This window comes from Sitophilus oryzae, unplaced genomic scaffold, assembly GCF_002938485.1.
Source record: "Sitophilus oryzae breed Bouriz unplaced genomic scaffold, Soryzae_2.0 scaffold_1297_pilon_pilon, whole genome shotgun sequence".
NCBI lineage: Eukaryota > Metazoa > Arthropoda > Insecta > Coleoptera > Curculionidae > Sitophilus > Sitophilus oryzae.
The window spans coordinates 4430450-4452440 of record NW_022145945.1 but is presented as its reverse complement, the minus strand read 5'-3'; the positions used below and the strand labels follow the sequence as shown (position 1 = coordinate 4452440).

Sequence of the window (21991 nt, the reverse complement as noted above, 5' to 3'; positions counted from 1 at the left end):
CAAAGTAGAAACAATACATTTATCAATAAAGTTGTTTGCGTTTAACTTTTTTGCCTTGGGTAACGAGTTACAGAGTCGGTTAAAGTGTTTCAATAATTATGATCTTCAAACATCCGCCACACTTAAATACTTTTGTTTTGTTTTCCTTTACTGCCATCTGGCATATGTCTCTAACTAAATCATAAAAATAATATTTTTACTATAATTATCCCAATTTAGGATAAAACGCGACTTAGACGCCATATTATTATAGTTTTGTATTTCTGTGAATTAGGATTTTAAACAACGTTGCAGTTTGTACTAAATTAGGCTGCTAGCCAACGTCGGTATCCAACGTCGTTTCGACCCAAAAATGATTCTCCAAACTAGTGCAGACTAGGGTTGGCACGAGGTTGTGCCGATGTTGCGCCCCGACGTTTGGTCGCGTGACACAACGTTGTCCCGACGTCCAAATGCTGTTGGGATCTTGCACTCGACGCATTGTCCAATTGACAATTTTGCGTCCAGTGCACACGTTCATTTCGCAACTGGTTACATAAATAGCTATTTTGGGCTAGTTTAACCATCTGCTATTATTTTTCCGGTTTTCGATTAAAAAATATAAAGCTTTTTCTATACAAAATTTCGCTTATTTCATCTGGCAACAATATTTTCACTATGTATCTTGTAATAGTTTGATCATAAAAATTTACGACAAAGATATCATGGCTTTGTGTAAATAGTTTATGAGAAATCTTGAAGCACGTGTTTTTTATAGTTTTTCAACTATAGTTATAATAAAAATTTTGATATATATATATTTCTTACCATAGAAACTACAAAGTGATTAGTAACAATTTGATTTTATTAAACGAAAACTGCTTTTATTAAATAACAGAAGATATTATAAACTACAGAAAAGCGTATGAAATATATTATGATACACATATATAGGGTGTTAAGTGGTTTTATTTTATTTAACTAAAAGCAGTTAACATATAACTCATAACCCTTAGAGAAAACTGTAAACAATTCCTTTGTTAGCACTTAGCATGGATAAATCCATTAAAAATAAGCAATAAATAGACGATTTTTTAAATAGTTTAACACCGTGGGATTATACAGGGTGTTTCAAAAAACATGTGCCATCTCTCGTGGGGAGATTCCTCACGTAAAAATAAGCTTTATTTTCTAAATCAACATAGATCCAATTCTGCTTTGTTTCGTAGCTACAGGGTGTTAAACTCTCAATAATTTATTATAATTTTCTTCCGAGTACTCTTAGTGATTTGAATGAAATTTTGAGGGTAAAAATTATTAATAAGTTTCAACATCTGTTTTTTGCGAAAAAAAAACTCATAGACGTGTTCCTGGGGTCGAAATATACCACCCCTGAAAATATTTGCACTTATCTAAGACTCACCCTGTATAAATACTACTTCGCAAAACATTTCGGGCAGAATGTAGAGGGTGTTTATCACTTTACTGTTATTTTTAAACTCTCTGAAAACTAGTTAATTTTATCCAGTTATTTTATTTTCTATCTCTGTTGGGTAACATCTTAATTATCAGAAATTATTTTTCACTCTACTTCGGCCTGCTATAAAAGCGGGTTTCAAGTTTTTTTTATACTATTATTTATTTATTCGTAACAGAATTATTCGTTAACGCAATCAATAATAAACTAATTATAGTAATGCCTTAAAAAGTTGAAGCTGTAGACATTCAGAATATTTATTCAGAGTTTAATGTTTAGTTTTTAATGTTATATAGTGACAGTATACAGACGACGCGTTTATCGTATTATCTTCCCTAATTAAAATTGTTATTGCCAGTGTAATGTCAGGGAAAACAGACACTTAGGGCGTGGAACTGTTTATCTAATCAATTAACTGAATATTTTTTTATACCTGATAGTCCGCAGACATAGCTTATTCAAAAACCAAGTTATGTTGTGGTTTATTATTATTATTTTAGAGATTATGAACATAACTAATTATTGACCTATTTCTTTATTGTATTACACTTGGTAACAATGACAGTTGAGTACCTATACAGGGTGTACCAGTTTAGAATATAAAAAAATAGCACACGATAAAAAAAAATGGCGTCAGCGAATCAAGATCGCTGTCATTTTATTTAAATTGTTGTATTTTAAAGTTTAATATACATATTTGGTTCTTATGGGTTGATTTCGATGATTTTTTAAGTAATATGTAGTGAAATTATTTGATTTTTAGTTTAAACCAAATCAAAACAAAATGTTGATATTTTGGTGAAAGCTTGAAACACTGTATGGACCATATGGACTATGTTAAGATAGCAAGGAATTTAAAAACTTTAATTTCGCATTAATTACTTAAAATAGGCTTGTCCAAAATTGTTCAAATTTGGTATGTTTATTCAGTATACACAGACCTCAAAATACTTACAACTTTGCTTTTTGTCTATTCTTTCTTATTAATTTTATATACAGGCTGAGTCTTAAATAAGTGCAAATGTTTTCAGGGCTGGTAGATCTCTATAAAAGAAACATATTTTCTCTATACCGTTTTTTAAATAAATCTAAAAAAGCCAAGATATTTTACATTAAAAATTAAAAAATAATGATTTTTCTCTTAAATTCAAGAACCACTTGATCTTTTCTGTTTTTTTTTCTTGTATATTTAATCTACTACCTATGTTGTCATATTATAAAGATGTTATAAAAAATGTCTATACCTATGTGACGGATTCATCTCTCCAAAAAATCCTATATGGGTATTTCGCCACTGCACTAAAATAATAAAATAGGCTATTAACAATTCCATACATACGAGGCGTTTCGGAAAAAAATAAGAAGGATAGGAAAACAATATAACATACGAACATCTTTCAAAACATAAAATACACTTAGATCCATTTTATCACATACTAAACCAATGAATACAGAATAACAAACAAAAAATGTAATATACCAAATACCATGTGAATGCGAAAAATTTTACATTGGTGAAACATCTAGACCCTTAAATGTTAGAATTAAAAACCATAAAGATTATTTAAGAAAGGGAGATTTTCACAAATATAAGATTTGTCGGCATGAGACACAGGGAACAGAATACATTTTAAATACGCCAAAATTATAGTGAAAGAAGCGATAGCCTCTAAAAGAAAAATAAAAGAGGCTTTTTTAATTCAATCTGTAGATGTTAGTAATGTATGGCAATCGCTTCTTCCCCTAGGACAGCGGTCGCCAACCTGTCGATCGCGAGCTACCGGTAGCTCGCGGATGCAATTCTGGTAGCTCTCACAATTTTAAAAACACAAACTGCAAAAATCAGAGAAGCTTCCGAAAATTCCACAAAAAAATGTAATTGTCATAATATTAAACATAAACAGCGGCAACGTTGCGGTGAGCGATGCCGCTGACGCCATCAAGCTAGAAGCGGCTAGAACCGACCGGCCGGACCAGCGCGTTAGTGTTCGAGAGAGAACGGTCTGGATTGCTTTGAACGGTATAAATACGCACGGTGCGGCGACATTGCGCTTAGTTTAAAACTGAACCTGAACGCATAACCAACGTCCAGCGGTTGGGTTAGTAGAGAACAACAAAAAAGAATATTATGGCAAGCAGTAGTAAGAAGGTAAAGACATACCACTTTCATTCGGAATGGGAAGAACAGTACTTTTTTACAGAAGTTAAAGGTAAAAATGTGTGTTTGTTATGTAATACTTCGGTCTCCGTTGCTAAAAAAGGAAATATTGAGAGACATCATACAACTGTACATTCTAATTTTGAAAAATCATTCCCACTACATTCTGTCGCCAGAAAGGAGAAACTGAAACAGTTAAAAAATCAGTTAATCGGACAACAATCAATATTTTTAAGAACAGTCGACAAAAATAAGGCTGCAACTGAAGCATCGTACCGTGTGTCCCAGATAATTGCACAAAAAAAGAAACCTTATGAAGACGGGGAAATGATAAAACAGGCGTTTTTAGAAGCTGCTGATTCGTTATTTGCCAACTTTAGAAATAAAGACGAGATACTTTCAGCTATAAAATCTATGCAACTTTCTGCTAATACAGTGATGAGACGTGTAGAAGTAATGAGCAATGATATTTTTTTACAGTTAAGAACTGACTTAGATAACTGTGTTTATTTTTCACTTCAACTGGATGAATCAACAGATGTGGTTGAGACTGCCCAGATGGCCGTGTTCGTCAGGATGGTTTTTAGTGATTTTACGATTAAAGAAGATCTTTTGAAGTTTATTCCACTGAAAGGATACACTACTGGACAGGAGTTGTTTTCTCATTTAAAAAATATTATTTCTTCCGAGAAAATTCCAATATCGAAAATGGTAGGCTTGACAACCGATGGCGCTCCAGCTATGGTGGGTTGTGATAAGGGTCTGGTGGCGTTATGTCGTAAAGATGAAACTTTTCCGCAATTTCTCTCTTACCACTGCATTATCCATCAGCAAGCATTATGTGGAAATTTTCTGAAACTAAACAACGTTATGAAACTGGTGGTAAAAATTGTGAACAAGATTAGAGCTCAAGCATTACAAAGAAGATTATTCAAAACTTTGGCCGATGAAGTCGACTGTCAATACGGGGACCTACTCCTTCACTCTGGAGTCCGATGGCTAAGTAGAGGACGAGTGCTGAAACGTTTTAATGATGTCCTATCTGGCATAGTTCAATTTTTCAAACAACGCGATGAACCGATTCCGGAACTAGAAAATTCAATCTGGCTTCGGGATTTTGGTTTTCTCGTGGACATTACAGAGAAATTAAACGAACTTAATTTGCAGCTTCAGGGGAGAGACAAAGAACTAGCGGAAATGATTTCTGATATAAAAGCATTTATCAGAAAGCTGGAGTTTTGGGAACAAAACCTAATTAACAGCGATGCCAAGCATTTTCCTATTCTTTCAGAAAAGATATCTCAAAATCCATTAGAACCCTATGACAGCAAATATCATGTAGAAATAGTTTCTACCTTGAAGAATAACTTCAAAAATCGTTTTAAGGACTTCGACGAAATGGCTTTAGTAGCGCAGTTTGTTGGTTCACCCTTTATGGAAATTGATATCCAACAGTTTGCAACTTGTGTTATGCAGAACTTTGGCGAAGACATCGCTGCAACAGAAATGGAAGTAATTGAGTTTCAAAATGATTTAGCCTTAAAATCGTTAGTCTCAAGTACCAAATGTATCTGGTCTATTGTAAGCAAAGACAAATATTCAGTTCTATGCCGTGTTGCCTTGAAAGTGAAAGCATTATTCAGTTCAACCTATTTGTGTGAATCTTCTTTTTCCAATATGAAGTTTATTAAGAACAAATATCGCAATCGACTTACAGATGAACATTTGGATAATTGTATTCGAATGGCTGTATCAAATTATACTGCAAACATTAAAAAAATTATCGATGAGTCTGAGTGTCAGCCTTCCCATTGAACGTGCTTTTTTATTTCTCAATGTTTATGTTTATGATAGTGCGTTACTTTTTTGTTGATATTAATAACAATTTTTAAATCTTACGTGACATGCCGTTGTGGCTGGATAAAAGTTTGTGTTTATTTTTCAAACACCTTCGTTTGGTAGGTAGGAATGTAGCTATGAACAAGTACGTACTAGTAATATTAGTTGTTTTGTTATTAGTTTATTATTAGTACCTATGACATGTATTATGTATTACCAGTTAAATAGTAAAATAAATACATATAATGATAAATTAACTCTGGATTATTTCATTTACGTTGCGTTACGTGGCTTCCGTGTGGGTAGCTCACTGTTTATTCCAAAATTAACATAGTAGCTCAACACATTGAAGAGGTTGGCGACCGCTGCCCTAGGAGATGCAAGACCTTGTCGTTGGTGGGGAAGCTCCTGGTCAGGTGCTGGGGGGAATCCCCTCTAGCACTTGGCTTGGTCTAAGAAGCATCTCACTCATCGTCTTGTCCCTGACTGTAGTGTCGTGGCCAGGGAATTGCACCAAGACATATAACGATACCGGGCGGGGCTACGGACAGCCTCAACCTTGAGGCACCGGGGGCACCCATTGTATTTTACCCCTTACTTCTACATGCGGGGCTCTGTAGAAGTGGACCGACTGTCCCCTAGCGACTCATAGGAACACTATGAGATCTGATAATAATAGTAATAAAAACATCACCGGTGAAGCTGTGGGAAACCCCCTAGCGACACTGGGAATAGTAACAATGAAAGTTCCAAGGGGCCAAACCCAAAGAGAACTACAGGAGAGGTGGCTGACACTTGCGTGAGACCATCCTCCGCAAGTGGCATACAAGCTACCACTTCCTCCAAGGGTCGGGAGCCTACCTCCTACCTCTAAACCCAACAGGCGACACAAGCTACCGTTTCGTCTACCCGGCCTGGGTCGTAGCTCCTCGACTGTGAGGGACACGGGTCTCCGTAGGAAGTCCTGGGACTGTATGATGAGTTATAACTCAAGAAAGGGGGACACAATAGATCTCTAAGGTTGCAGAGATTAACCCCCCTCCCACTTATTCTAATTCTAAATTCTAATGGCAATCGCTTCTTTGATCATAAATAAACATAACATACGTAAAATTTAAAAATAACCGTACAGAAAGTTTGGGGCTTTTTGGTTTTACCTTATTAAGTAATTGTTATCAGGTAGTAATTCTTAATTTTGAAGTTTAACTTGATATAATGTCATTTTAACAGAATGTCAACGGTTTCTTGTAGACCTATCTGTTTTAAAAAAGTAAAGTGTTCTCGAATAGTTGATTTTAAATATTTTAAATAGTTTTTTTCTCTATTCTTTGTATTTTTTTGCTTCCGACGACGGAAAGAGATAAACTTTCCGAAACGTTAAGCATTTTTTTCTTTGTTAGGCAAATTTGTATAACTGTAAACATAACTTCTGACAAGTAGTGTCCGTTTGGGTTTAACGTAGAAGTGTTTACAAAAAATAACTATTTTATTTTGTAGATTTTCTTGCAGTGCAGTGGCGAAATACCCATATAGGATTTTTTTGGAGAGATAAAGATGTTATGAAAAAAACTCATAACCTTATTTCTGAGGTCGAAATAAAAATATTTGCCCTAAAAAATATTTGCACTTATTTAAGACTCACCCTGTATTTTTAGATGAAGGCCAAATATGTACTTATGCATTCTACAAGATTTATTTGAATGTATATTATAGGGAGGAATTTTAAAAAATAATGCATATTATTTTATTGCATTTCCCCATTTTCGTATGGAGTTAATCGATTTGTATAATGAAGGGCTCATTATATATGTAAATCCCAATATTGCTATTACAGTAATTTATATATTACGAAAATTGTAAAATTGAAGAAAGAGTATTATATTTGTTAATTGAATTTGGATGTATATTGTAGATAAATTGGTGTATGTAGGTTAAACAAACGATTTCGTTTACCGAAATTATGAAACACAGTATGGTAAATCTGTAACAATTAATAATTTTGATGAAATCAATATAATCCTGTTCTATAATCCTATCGAATAAGTCACCTTCTGCTGTTATTACGTTTAATTCTCGAAATTAACTAATTAATTAAAAATGTATAACGAATTTAATGGGCGCTTAAACTGTTATAATTTTTAAGAAATCTCGAACTTGGAATTTTCTCTGATACTAAAGTGTTTCTAACATAGACTTAAAATAAAATATAGACTGAGCATCTCATTCATAAATAGCTGGAACATGCGGTCAGACACTGTCTTGTTATTCTTGTGTTATTGTTTTAGGTTATAACGAATGCGACACGAGCGATAGATAGGTTGTCTCTGTCGTAACGGTCGTTCCCTGACGACTCTGCCGAGAAACACAACACTGTCTTTCGTTTCTCAAGTACACCTGAACTCTCCGTATCATAGCCGGGTAATTTTTTTTATTTTAATTAAGCTATAATTAAATTAAAAATATATCGTATTTAAACTTTTTTATATTTTATTAAGATTTAGGACAGGTTTTTTAAATAAAAGTTTAGAAAAAACGTCTTAGAGTCCAAAAAGGATAAAAATAATAAAATACACGTTATAGAAGAAATTTTATAATCGAAATTACGTAATTTTTGAAATTAATAATAAATTATTAATTTTAGTTTTTTAACAATTACAACCCCTAATATTAATCAAAACAGGATCTATTCCACAGATATAATAGAATCGGCGACAGGGAGAGAAAAAAAATATGATTGTTGTAATTTTTTTTCTGGTTAATTGATGTCTTATGTAAATTAGAGAAAACATAAATCTGTTCCATTAAAGCAAGGAAGGTGATAGGAAGTGGATAAAATGAAAACTACATTTATTTAACTCGGTACTGTCTTTATTATACCGGGTGCGTCCCAAAAGTGGCTCATCCCCCATAATTTTTTATATTTTCAAATAAAAATACAAGATTTAGTATGTTAGTACATGACATAAATTAGGATTAATTGACGCATTCAATTGTTTTTGGTCACTTCCTGTTTCACCGGAAATGACTATAACTTTTAATTTTTAAACGGCACCCTTGGTATATTTCTACTTTATTCGATAGATAATGACACTCTGAATAGAATGACACATCATATGTCAACTTTTGACATTCTCGCATATGGTTTAATTGTAATTGTAATACGCGGTTCATAACGACAATTTGACTCGAAATACCAAATGTGTGGTATCAATATATTCATAAAAAAATGCTTTTTCCAAATATGCTAATGAGTCACCCTTGTTCCATTTGAAAAAATTGACATATGTATGATTAAAAATACGATTTGTACATCTTTTAACCGGCCTAGACAAGACACGAAACCCATTAGACAATCAAAACTATTTTTGCAAGGCTCCTTCATTAAAACTTAGTGTTTTTAACAACACCATGGCACCCTGGATTGAAATTTAAAATAGGATTTGTTTTTAAGCGACAATGACAAAAGTTGACATATGATATGTCATTCTATTCAGAGTATCATTTTTTATCGAATAAAGTAGCAATATACCGAGGGTGCCTTTAAAAATCAAAAGATGTAATCATTTCGGTGAAACAGGAAGAGACCAAAAACAATTGAATACGTCAATAAATCCTAATTTATGTCATATACCTACTAATGTACAAATCTGTTTTTTTTTATCTGAAAAAATAAAAAAGTTATAGGGGGTTAGCCACTTTTGAGACGACCCGGTATATTAAAAAATATTGTATCATAATGTAATATCATTCTAAAATTCTTGTATGTTATTTTAGATTCTGAAGATAATTTTAGAATAAACCGGAATATATTTTTAATAAAAACATTATTAATTATTAACAGGGTTATAATTATGATTTTTTTACAATGTAAGTAAGTAAATAATGTAATGTAAGAGAAAAAAATCAGATTTTACATTTTTCTAAAATATTATCTAAATAAGCGCCTTTCTACAACAACGCCACTGACTCCCAATGGGTAAATTGAGAGTTGCCTACCGGTCAAAAGTCGTTTCAAGACTTAAATGGATTATTTAAGTCAAATTTCTTGCAAATTTGGCACTGGCGAACCATATTTTATAGTTCTTGAACAGAAAAAGTCAATAAAATAAACAGTTAAGCACTACAAGCTAAGAAAATGCGTTAATAGAGCCGGGGAGATAGCGGCAACAAAGCTTTACCGCAAACGTGCGACACGTACTACAAGGTACTATAATAAATGAATGAATAGGCTCCCTCGCCTCTAATCGGTGTTGTCATATTCTAAAGAACTTATCCTTTTTAAACAGTATCCGACTTATAATTTAGTAGTATAAGGACTATTTAATACATCTCTGGAATATTAAAACCTACTTTATTAAACTGTAGTATTAATATCTCAATAAATGTGTATAACAAGAAAAAAAATATTGATAATATTAAAGACGTGACAACATAGGCTGGATGAGGAAGGCTCGGTCGACTGTACCCAGAAGTAAACATGTGTACAAAAAATATTGTCTGTCCGCGTTGAGATGTAAATAGTGTAGTCTATATTTTATTTTAAGTCTATGGTTTCTAATTTTACGACAAGTAATGCTGTAACACATGTACCTGGGCATAGGAGGCTTTGGGCCTTAATCTGAACATCGATAAAACTAAAGTAATGTGCACTCGCTGCACAAAAATCGGAGAACTATTGGAATACGTAGCGCAATTCAATTACCTCGGCAGTTTGATTTCGGAAAAGGCCAATAAAGACTTTGAAATTCAGCACAGAATTCGCAACACCTCAAGAGCATTGTGGAAATAAAAGAAACAGGATTTTCTATAATCACGACTTGAGCACAAAAACGAAACTTGCAGTGTACCGAGCAATAATAATCCCCACCATGTTATATGGAAGTGAAACCTGGGTGCCGTACCGCCGAAATATGAATGCATTAAACAAGTTACAACAGAGACACCTTAGACAACTGTTAAGAAACAAATGGCACCACTATGTCTCCACTGATGTCTCAAACTCTGGGTCCTTGAAAAAATTAGCTGCGAGAGCGCTGAAGTCATGATTACTAAATCCCACTGAAGATGGGCTAGTCGCGTATGCAGGATGCAAGAAAACCGCCTACCGAAATATCTTTTTTACGGTGAGCTTGTAGACGGTAAAAGAAAACCGGGTGGACAACAAAAATAAAAGGTACAAGTATAATTTCCATGAAAACTTAAAGGGGATAAGCAATAATATACAGGGTCGCTTTTATGTATGGAAACGGTCGATTATTAGGTAAAATATAGGAGGTACCGCAAAAAGTTAAATATAAAAGTTATAGGGTTTATAAATATCTTTTAGCAGGTAATAAATTTAAGTATACAGGGTCGGTCATAAAGTCGTGGCACATCAAAGTTTCATTTTTTTTAAATGGAACCTCCTGTATATTATTGCATATTTCGGTTCCCTCTTCAATTCTAATATATGCAAAAATCGAAATACACACAATGTACCTCATACCAATCATTTCCGAGTTATTGACTTTTGAAAATATCACTTAAACAATTTGAATTAATTAATTTCGATATGTTCAGTTTCATTTAACGATGCTATTTTGCCGAAACTGCGATACTTAATAATATTTGACATTAGTTCTCAAGTTAGCATTTGTAGATGTACAAAACGAGAGTATAGCAAGTCTGGAAATTACAAAATTTTCGTTTAACATTTCAATTCTTCAATTTATGTACATTGTGTATTACGATTATTGTTTAAAATTGAAGGAGGAATTGAAATATGCAATAATGCAGGGTTGTTCACCACATACGACACGGAATATTGTAGGTAAACGATTAGATTTTTACAAATTGTAAGTTTTGGATTCGTTGAAGGACTATTAGAGCTATAATTTAAAAATATTTTAGAGAGTTAGAGAGTGTCCCAAATAAATAAAAAATATCAAAGTTGTATTTTTTTAAATGGAACACCCTGTATATTATTACATTTTAGTTTCTACTATTAAAATAAAGGTAAATTTTACTAAGGTTTATTACACTTAAACCTTACCATTTCTGAAATATTTTCAATTTTGTGAAATTGCAGTAAAACTTTTAAGGTTTCATTTCTCCAAGAGTATCAAAGTTTTTAATACTAAATATTTACTGAAGTTTATTTATTGATCAGTTATTGTGCTGCAATAATAAAAATTATACTACCTTATACAGAGTGTCTAAAAATTTATTTTAAATAATTACTATATTTAAACGGCAAAAACTTGTTTAATTTAAATGGAACACCCTGTATTATTTATGAAAATCAGATGCACAATTAATTGTCTATCAAATTGTATTATACCTACCATTTTATAACCTACCTCTTCAAGTTTCCCTAGAAAATGCATTTTCTTCTAATTTAGAACTCATTTATCACATAAGACATTTTAGATTATTTTTAAAGATGTACCAAATTTTCAAAGAGTACAGATACTAATATGGTCGATATAGTTCGTTTATTTCATTAAAATATAAAAAAAACTGTTTAAATATGTGTTAAAGAAGACCAATTAATATGATTCCAGTATTCAAACTACATTAATTGACTGTTTGCGTTGATTAATAATAATTGCTCCAAATACTAAAAAACTTAATTTTTTATGTGTATTATTAGACAGTGTGGTAAAAAGTAACACCTTAAAAATGATATTTGATTTTTTGACAAATGCTTATTTATAACAACAGAGACGTTCATTTTCATAACTTATTATTATATTGATTTCTGATTCAAATCCACATTTATTTAGAATAATTTATTAACGAAGACAACTAAGTATGTAATTAATTAGTATTTGGGCGGAAATAATGGTGGTATATTTAATTAATGGTATACTTTTTATAAAGATTTAAATAGTTTTCTTTTTGCATACAAAGGGGCTAGTAATATTATCGTTTTGCTAAAAACGATAATATTACTAGCCTGTACATTTGTTACATTAAGAACAATCTAAAATGTAAATATTCCATGGGTATATTGATAAATGAGTTCTAAATTACAAGAAAATGTATTTTTTACGGAAACTTGTATAAGGTAGTATAATTTTTATTATTGCAACACAATAACTGATCAATAAATAAACTTCATTAAATATTTAGTATTAAAAACTTTGATACCCTTGGAAAAATAAAGCCTTAAAAGTTTTACTGCAATTTCACAAAATTGAAAATATTTCATAAACGGTAAGGTTTAAGATTAATAAACCTTAATCAAATTTACCTTTATTTTAATAGTAGAAACTAAAAATGTAATAATATACAGGGTGTTCCATTTAAAAAAATACAACTTTGATATTTTTTATTTATTTGGGACAGTCTGTATCTTGTAAAAATATTTTTAAATTGTAGCTCTAATACTCTTTCAACGAACCCAAAACTTACAATTTGTAAAAATCTAATCGTTTAGCTACAATACTCCGTGTCGCATGTGGTGAACAACCCTGTATACAGGGGGTTTCATTAAAAAAAAAAGTTTGATGGGACACAACCTTATTATGACCGACTTATATACTTAAATTTACTAGTAGCTAATAGGAATTTAAAAACCCGGCCATTACAACAGTATCACAGAAATTAATTAAATCGAATTGTTTAAGTGATATTTTCAAAAGTTAATAACGCGGAAACGGTTGCTTTGAGGTACATTGTGTGTATTTCGATTTTTCTTAGAATGGAAGGAAGAACTGAATATACAGGGGTTCTATTTAAAAAAATGAAACTTTGATGTGCCAAAATTTTATGAACGACCCTGTCTACTTAAATTTATTACTCGCTAATAGATATTTAAAAATACTATATAACTTTTGTATTTAACTTTTTGCGGTACCTCCTATATTTTAAGCCGCAATGTTGTCTTTCAGTGGCAACTTATATTGTATTATATAATACATTTTTCCTATACTCACTACTTAAATCCGTGTATTTGTATATGCCGGTTGTTTATGATATTCTCCGATGCTGGTAGCACCAAGCCTATACAAAATTAAATTTAAAACTCTTATGAAAAAAATTTTTGCAACATTAAGAAGCGGGAAAAATCAGTATCGCCAATTTTTATATTCATTCTATTAGAATTTATAAAAAAAAATATTTTAAGGGATAAATTTCTGTTTTAAAAAAAAACGAAAAAATAGAGAAGCGGTTAAACTGTGAGAAGTTACAAAATTAAAAGCTGAAACGCACAGCGGGCTTTTTGAAGTACGGTTTAATTAGCTCTGGTAGATATCTAGTTATTTGCATTTAAAGTAATTTTCGAAAAATCCGTAAAATTTCAGTTAATATACACGACGTTACACAAAATGTATGAATCTCTATAGGGCACTTTTGAAATAGCTGTACAAAGTTTTACATATTAATGAACTTAGAATATTATAAAATTACAAAAAATGTCTATACCTATGTGGCGGATTCATCTCTCCAAAAAAATCCTATATGGGTATTTCTCCACTGCAAAAAAATCTACAAAATAAAATAGTTATTTTTTGTAGACACTGCTGCGTTAATCCAACGGAGACTAATTGTCAGCAGTTCGGTTTACTGATAAACAAATTTGCCTAACGAACAAAAAAACTTTTGAATTGAACATTAATTTTGAATTGAATTGAAAATTAAACAGACTATATTTTGAATTATTTCCATAATTATTTGTGTAACCAGCAGCCGCACATCCCGGAAAACCTTTTCCCATTCCAACAATAAAAATACAATTGAAATAAAAGCACAAATACCTATGGTTAAATATAAGAAAAAATCGAATTAAAATCTTCCGTAATACGGCCCTACTCGTCACCGGTGGAGGTTATGCATCGACTGAATGAGGCTGACTGTCGCTCGCTTAATTCAGTTAAGCATCGTCGGAGTGGGGCGTTTTAAATTCGAGCGTGGGAAAAATTGACGAGTGTCCACGCTATATTATTCTGTAAGCTGTGCTTTTAGTATGATATTTATTAAAATGTATTTAATTTATTTTATTTAATTATTTTCATACAAAAAAAATGTTAATTTAAGAAATCCTATTTAAACCCAATCTTTCTTGGTGACACTACTGTGCAAGTACATAAAAAAATTTAACATAGTATTAACATTCCAAATAAAAAGAACACACTGAATTTGTTTCTGTATGAATAAAAATATAGAAAAGATAGAAAATAAAAGTTGTTTTTATAAAAACAAGGATTTTGCTCGAAGAACCGCTGAATATCAAGAACTGGAAAAGACCTAGTTGAGAGTTTGCCAGCAAACCTTGGCATTGAATAAGTAACGAGCAAATGTACCATCTCATTGATATTTCTCGTAAATCGGATTATATACAAGATGTCTCATTTCATTGTTATGTATATTTATTTGTGTTTTTCTCTTTATGTTTTGATATTTTTTATTCTGCATTGAGAGTATGTGCACACATACTCGGATATGCATACAGTATTCTATAATATGCATCCATAGAATAAGTCTAATAAAACTAACTATTTAAATATAATCGATACCAATTAAACTTTTATAGTACGAGAGCTAGCAACGTGGGGGGGGGAGCAAGTATTTTAAGACGTCTGGCTCTTTGATATACATTTTACTATGCTCTCTAGAACAGCATGCTGGCTGTCGGTAAACGTTGCGTTCCCTACTGCGCATTGAAAGAAGATCCTATATTTTTATTAGTCCTTTAAATTCTAGTATTGAATATAAATCGGACATGTCTCCATAGCGCAGTGCGTAGAGTTTCCGACCACGAAACGATGATTCAGAGTTCGAATCCGAATCAGGGCAAAGACTTTTTATTTTATTTTCGTTTATATTCTGATAGTAAAGTATTAAATATTTGTTTTTTTTAATTACCAGAATTATTTAATACTTTACTATCAGAATATAAACGAAAATAAAATAAAAAGTATTTGCCCTGACCCGGATTCGAACTCTGAATCATCGGCTCGTGGTCGGAAACTCTACGCACTGCGCTATGGAGACATGTTCGATTTATATTCAATACTAGAATTTACAGGACTAAATTAATAAAAAAAATATAGGATTTTTGAACGATCAGATTTATAGTGAACGCAACGGGTATTGGCCGCATGCTGTTCCAGAGAGCATAGTGAGAGATATATCAAAGAGCCAGAAGACTTAAAATACTTTCTCGAAAGCGTTGCTAGCTCTTAGACTATTAGTTACGTAATCGAGGGCGCGATTTTTAAATTCATTGTTGCCAACCATGGGAAGATGACGCCGGCGCCGGCGGCACGCCGGGCTGACTGCCTGGAGTTTAAATTTCTCGCTGGCGATTCAGGTGGTAGATCAGCTGTCAAAAAATGTCAAGTTGCCTCATTTAGTAGTTAAAATGTTACAGTACTCCAGAATTACATAATCTATCCAAAATAGCTGAGTTAGGTATTTTACTTTGAAAATTTAAGAAATCAAATAATGTTTTGGCTATAACTTTTAGCCCCTGTTTTTTTCTCTTTCTAAATTTAATCTGCTGCCTATGTTGCCCTATTATCAAGATATTACGTCTTTTTAGGGAAAATTTAAAAAATTTCCAAAAAAAAATCCCGCAAAATGCAAAATTTTAATTTTTCTCAGGAACAAAAACGTCTGTGAGTTTTTTAGGACAAAATGTACCGCCTCTAAAAATATTTACATTTATTTAAGACTCACCCTGTACAGTTTTGAAATAAAAATTTGTTTCAATATAACATGCGGTTTCTATTTATGCGGTACCCTGTATATCATTTCTGTTTTAAATTAAAATAGCTGAGTTATCGAATATTATAAAATTCTCGGGGAACAGTTTTAGTTACATACTTCTCCAAAACGGCTTGGCCGATTTTGATGAAATTTTATATGTATAGGTATTTAATAGGTCTGAGAATAGATTGTTATCTATTTTTATACCCCTAAGTGATAAGGGTGGTCCACCCCAATTTTGTTTTATTTTTTGGGTAAAATTTTTTATTTGATTTTTCTATGATGTGGCATTAAAAAATACATAGAACTCTAAATTTTCACCCTTCTACCATCAAACCCTATTTTTTAATAGCGAAATTAGTAATTCAATCATTTTCAACCCCGGTCGATAAGTGATCAACTATCACTTGATCAGTTATCCCCGCCAGGCGTCTTTTTTACTAAAATAATCCTAGTAGTAATCCTTAGGAATAATCCTAAGAATAATCCTAGGAATAATCCTAGGGATAATCATAGAAATACTCTTAGGAATAATCCTAGGAATAACCCTAAGAATAACCCTAGGAATGATTTATATGACAAAACAATGTGTGCCGGGTCAGCTAGTAATTTTATCTCCAAAAAATCCTATATAAGTACTTCGCCACTGCAAGAAAATCTACAAAATAAAATAGTTATTTTTTGTAGACACTGCTGCGTTAATCCAACGGAGACTAATTGTCAGCAGTTAGGTTTACTGATAAACAAATTTGCCTAACGAACAAAAAAATGCTTAACATTTAAATATTTTAAATAGTGTTTCTTTATTCTTTGTATTTTTTTTGCTTCCGACGCGCGACGACGGAAAAAGGTAAACTTTCCGAAACCTTAAGCATTTTTTGTTCGTTAAGCAACAAACAAAAATCGATATATTGGATGCCCCCTACCCCATAGTCGGTTTTCATTTTATTTGTCTCACATTTGAACTGTCAAATTTGACAGCTGTCGTTTTTTTTAAGTTCTCCTTTTTTAATGAAAATCGATATACATATTATTAGAATGCCCATAGAAAGTTATTTAAGAAAAAAATTGCCAGCATAACTAAAAAGTAGAAAATAAATTTTACAAAAAAAAACTTTTTTTAAAAACAAGATTTTATTTAAATTTAAATACACTAAAAAGAATAAAATAAACTTTTTCTTTAAAACTTTTATTATGAACTTATAACGCCATTACACAATTTTAATATTATATAAAAGCTTGTCGCGAGATTTCTCTACATCGATAAACAAGTAAATTAATTTAAAAAAACCTGTGTCTACCCTGTCTCATTTTCAAAGTTTGTGTTATGATAGACCACTAGACCAGGAATTACAAGATAAAGTTGTCGTACCAGATTTTTATGAGTGCAACTGTACACTGAAATCTCGCGGCAAGCTTTTATATATTAATATTAAAATTGTGTAATGACGTTATAAGTTCATAATAAAAGTTTTAAGGAAAAAGTTTATTTTACTCTTTTTAGTGTATTTAAAAAAAAACTTGTTTTTAAAAAAGTTTTTTTATAAAATTTATCAGAACAATTTTGAAGAACTTTCCTTAAATGAAAATATATTATGTAAATTCGTTAAATTATTTCAGACAATTAAATTCAACCATCCTTGTCAAAATTTTCCTATAATGTATTTTTTGTTAAAATTATACGCAAATAGCTATTTATGTAACTAGTACCTAAAATGATGTTTTTTAGGACGAATCATTACTGTTTGCGGACGAGGCGTTAGCCGAGTCCGAAATAGTAGATGAGTCCTAAAAAACATAATTTAGGTACGTGTTACATACACTATTTTTTGTCATACGCTTTTTACAGTTTTTTAGAACGCATATTTGCAAATTTTCCATATTTGAAATTATAATGTTTGAAAAAGTTGGCTTATAAATTCATATCTTAGTAACGAGTTTGTTTATTTCATCGCATTTTGACATGTCATTCGAAATTTGTCACAAAATCACACAAATTCATCAACAATTTTAAAATGTTCCAAAATCCCGAACATATTGCTAATAAGGCCAAAGAAATCGTGTTGGATTTACTTCCTGTGAAGTCTCGTGCCATTTACCAGAAAGAATATGATGTTTTTAATGAATGGAAAGACAAAAATGGCGTATTCGTTGTAAATGAAGATGTATTGCTAAATTATTTCCACGAAAAGTAAGTACCTAGGTACCTATTTAAAAGAGGCTTTTAAATTAAAATATTCTTAAATTACAGTCACAAACATTCAAACCATCGTCAATTTGGTCGAAATATTCCATGCTGAGAGCAGTGTTAAGTGTTAAAGAAGATATTTATATTGACAAATTTCCAAAACTTATTGCTTTTTTGAAGAGGAATTCGGTTGGTTACGAGCCTAAAAAGTCTAAGGTTTTGTCCATAAAAGAGATCGGTGATTTTTTGGCCACGGCTAGTGATGAAACTTATTTACTTACTAAGGTAAGTTTGCGATAATGATTTTTAAAATATATAGATGGTTTCTTATTCCATTGTATTTGATTTTTAGGTAGCTCTTGTCATTGGCCTTTGTGGAGCATGTAGAAGAGAAGAATTGTACTCTCACGAGTGCAAGACATCATAGAAAAAGACAACAGCTGCCTTTTAGTTACCCTTGCGGATACAAAAACTAATATCAAAAGAGTGTTTCCGGTGGTGAACGAAGGGAACGTTGTCAATCCAGTTGAGTTGTATAGAAAATATGCTTGTCTTAGGCCAAAAAATGTACCACATGATTATGTCTTCATCTCTTATCGTAAAGGAAAATGCACCGTGCAACGAGTCGGCATTCATTCATTTGGGAAGATGCCATCGATTGTAGCAGCATTTTTAAAGTTGTCGAACCCAAACGAATATACAGGTCATTGTTTCCGACGTAGTTCTGCTACTCTTGCTGCAGATGCAGATGTGGATTTTACATCGCTGAAACGCCTAGGAGGTTGGAGGTAAAAATTTTAATATTTTCCGATCTTGTTCTAAACAACAATAATTATTTAGGTCGTCCACAGTGGCCGAAGGTTACATAGAAGAATCTATTGAGAAAAAGAAGAAAGTTTGCAAACTGCTAATGGGGGAAAAGAAAATCGCGACCACTTCCACGGATGTATTACCAAGTACATCATCGTTCGCATTTACTCCACCTCATCAGAAAGTAAATTTACCTGCCAATGGAGGAGTCGTTTCGATTGCAGATGCAAGTTTTCAAAATGCACAAAATTGTTCATTTCATTTTTATTTTTCCAAATAACTTAGCTTTTGATATTGTTAGTATTTAATAATTTAAAAATCAAATACAATGGAATAAGAAACCATCTATATATTTTAAAAATCATTATCGCAAACTTACCTTAGTAAGTAAATAAGTTTCATCACTAGCCGTGGCCAAAAATCACCGATCTCTTTTATGGACAAAACCTTAGACTTTTTAGGCTCGTAACCAACCGAATTCCTCTTCAAAAAGCAATAAGTTTTGGAAATTTGTCAATATAAATATCTTCTTTAACACTTAACACTGCTCTCAGCATGGAATATTTCGACCAAATTGACGATGGTTTGAATGTTTGTGACTGTAATTTAAGAATATTTTAATTTAAAAGCCTCTTTTAAATAGGTACCTAGGTACTTACTTTAAACAAATAACTTAGCTTTTGATATTGTTAGTATTTAATAATTTAATTATAAATATATGTATAATTTTATGTGATTTTGTGACAAATTTCGAATGACAAAATAAAACAACCAAATAACGAATTTAGACATTTTAGTCCATAAAGGTTGCCATGACGACCTTTACGGCCTAGGCCGAAAAAGAAACATTTTACGGACTGAAATGAGTCCGTAAAATAGCTGTTTTTGGGAGCGTATGACAAAAAGTTAATTTATTAATACCTAACTACTAAAGAATATTAGTAAGAACTTAAATGTAGCAAACAAAAACCGAAAGCTCCTAATTTGGAAACATTCGTAAATAACTATAAGTAATCAATGTACCTATTTCATTTTGCTGTTATTTCGAGAAATAAATTAATTAATTTGTTTTTTAAATGTTTTTCTTTGAGAATGCATATTTAACTAAAATCAACAATTTAAAAAAACGTGTATCTAAATTATGTTCTAGCACCAGTCGAATAATTTTTTACGTCACGTCTAAAAATTTTTTTAATACATCTCTGGGCTGACTGCCGCTTACGCGGCTATTGGTTGTGGCGAGAGAGCTCGCCGCTCTAGTGTTCTCCCTCTTTCGAATCGCAAATCCGAGCGTAAAAAGATCAAAGCGGCACGCTACACTGTCCGAGCTGTTCTAAAAGCCACCAATTTTTTTTATTTCAAAGTAACACTAAAAAATAAGTGAATTCCATAAACATTAATTTTATTACTTTAGTGATATATTTTGTTTAATTTTAATAATATAAACTTTTAATAAAGTATTATTTTAAACTCAGGGAATTATAAAAAATATTAATTCCCAAATATACAGGGTGGTCCAAACTGTATTCCGGAAACTTTCGCATATTCACTAGATAAAAATAAGTAGAAATGTTCGTATAAATGTATGTCCTAATATGCCTAGTTTCGGAGATACAGGGTGTAGAAATTTCATTTTTATTTCAATTTTTTTCAAATAATTTCTGAAGTAACGTCAATATTTGGATGAAAATTGGTGTCTGGGAGTTTTTTGACATGAGAAATTCGATTTTGATGTCAATATGACTCCTACTTGTAGAGGGTGTCACCTATATATTTCTTAACTGCTTTGAAGGGTAATAACTTTTCGTCCGTACCTGTATAAAACTACTGAGTAAAAAAATATACATTTATGGCGGTTTTTACGTAAAAAGGCTTTCTTGGTAAAATTCGCTACGAGTAATGGTTCTGGAGATATTTGGAATCGAAATTATCAATACCTGTCATCATTGACATAAATTAAACACGTTGACTGACTAGTTATTAGACTGAAACGATAAATTTGAAATATTTTTGTGCCAAAAGTTCAACAGAAACTGTTTTATCATCATCTTTTCGCAGAAAATTTAATGATTAATTTAAAAAAAATAAAAAATTCACAAATTTATGATTTCAGTCAAATAACTATCTATACTCAACGTGTTTATTTTTTTGTCAATAATGACATGTATTGATTATTTCCATTCTAAATATCTTGAGAACCGTTGCTCGTAGCGATTTTTACCAAGAGACATTTTTTACGTAAAAAGTCACGGAAATGTATATTTTTTCACTCAGTAGTTTAATACAGGCACGGATGAAAAGTTATTACTCTTCAGACCAGTTAAAATACATGTAGGTGGCGCCCCCTACGGATAGGAGTGATATTGGCATCAAAATCAAATTTTTCGTGTCAAAAAACTCCCAGACACCAATTTTCATCTAAATATTGACGTTATTTCAGAAATTATTTGAAAAAAATCGAAATAAAGATGAAACTTATACACACTGTATCTCCAAAACCAAGCATTTTAGAACATACATTTATAAGAACTTTTTTACTTATTTTTATCTGCAGAATATACTGCCGAAGTTTCCGGAATACAGTTCGGACCACCCTGTATACGCAAATCAAACACTATAACCAAAGAAATAACATCCACTACATACCCACATATCTATTAAACTGAACATTACTAAACTATCAATTGCCAAATATTATTTGATACATAATTAATCTGCCACAACCACTATTGTCATTATTTAGGAAAAAATACAGGACAGAATCATATATACATATACTTTTCAAAATTTACATTTTTATCACCCATTTTTAGGCGTAAAAACGGGAACCCTATTACTAAGACTT

General features: G+C 31.6%; 1 protein-coding gene across 1 annotated transcript in view; it reads left to right on the top strand.

The window, feature by feature from the left end:
- LOC115874611 (transient receptor potential-gamma protein) overlaps positions 1–21991 on the top strand; it is a 312812-nt gene that overhangs the window by 117833 nt on the left and 172988 nt on the right. The window lies entirely within an intron of this gene.